Here is a 1450-nt window from a genome sequence, read left to right as displayed (position 1 = left end):
CCCATTCTACAAAGCAGTACCTTCTAAGTAATTCCTTGTTTGCACCTTGTAACTTGTGCTTTCTTACTTCTTGGCCAGGACATTGTTGTAAAAGAGATTATAAATCTTTATGGATTTCTTTCCTGGTAAAATAAAGGTTAAATAATTCACTGGGATGGTTCGCAGCCCTGATTTCTTCATGATTGATTTTGAATTTTCTACATGTTTTTTTGGAGACTTTGCTTGTTACTTTAAGCAGAAAAGCAGCTGTCTGGAGGATTTTCTCTTCTGCATCTAAACGTCTTATCTAAGCACGCTGACTGTAGCTCTGACAGGACTGTAGTTGTGTAACATCTGTGTAACGATTCCCTCCTTGTCAGTAAGGCTGCCAGGACCTTTGTTATCCGTTCTTCCATGAGAGGAGAAAGGCCGGGTGTGTCTGAGATAACACGGAGGATGAAACCAGCTCGGCGTGCCGCTGGAATGCAAAACACGTTACTTTCACTCAGACTCACTGGATTCTTTCAGAATTCAAACTTGAGGAGTTTTCCAGGAACTTAAGGAGCGGCCTTATCATCCGAGGCTCAAACCTCTGCAGTCTGAGACCCGATGGCATGACAGCGGGTTCAGATGGTCAAACATGCAGCTGGGAGGATTTTAGTTTGTTTTTGAAGGGTTTACTGTCTAAATCACAGCTGATGTATTCACAGCTTTCTGAGCTTGTTTCCTTAAGCCTTTGTGCTTAATTGAGATTTTACATTCCGCATAAGAGATAAGATCTGCAGAAACAGAACAAGAAAAGCAAAGTGTCTGGGTGCGGTGCCGACAGAGACCCTACGATGAAAACATGTTTATAAAGTAAATGCCTGAGCTTCAGGAAGAGCCCAGCAATATCCTGCTGGACCTGAACAATGAGCAGGTCTGTGGAAAAAAATCATTCCCAGTAATCAGCCCATTGGAAACATCTGGCATCTGCAGGAAAACAAGTCTGCTTTTCTGACATTTTGGTTTTTCAGATTTAAAAAACATTTTAATATCCCCAAAAAAAGTGATAAAAATTAACTTTTTAAAATGATGTTGAGGAGAAAGAAACTGAGGCATTGCAGAAGGAAACCTCTTCCTCCAGTCAGACGCTTCACCCTCATTATGTTACGGTTTAAAATGCAACATGGCTTCTCCTCTTACTGAATAAATCAAAACTTTGATTTCTGATTTGGATTAATATGGAGAGAGATAAAAACTAAAACTAAAATGTGCTGACAGGGGCAGATTTAGGACATTTGAAGACAACACATAGAGCAGCCCCATTCTCCAGATATAGAAATGTTAATAGAATAGACATCCATTATCTGTTCTAGGTTGTGTCCCTCTCTTCTTGTCCCTTTTCTTCTTGTTTTCCTCTCTATGTTTTGTACTCAGCTGACTTTTCATGCTGTCTCTAAAGGAATGAAAGATTTTTTCCAAGCACTAA

Source organism: Cyprinodon variegatus, unplaced genomic scaffold (assembly GCF_000732505.1).
Source record: "Cyprinodon variegatus isolate N-32 unplaced genomic scaffold, C_variegatus-1.0 Scaffold312, whole genome shotgun sequence".
NCBI classification, from domain to species: Eukaryota; Metazoa; Chordata; class Actinopteri; order Cyprinodontiformes; family Cyprinodontidae; genus Cyprinodon; species Cyprinodon variegatus.
The sequence above is the reverse complement of the archived record's forward strand: the minus strand, read 5'-3'. Positions refer to the sequence as shown.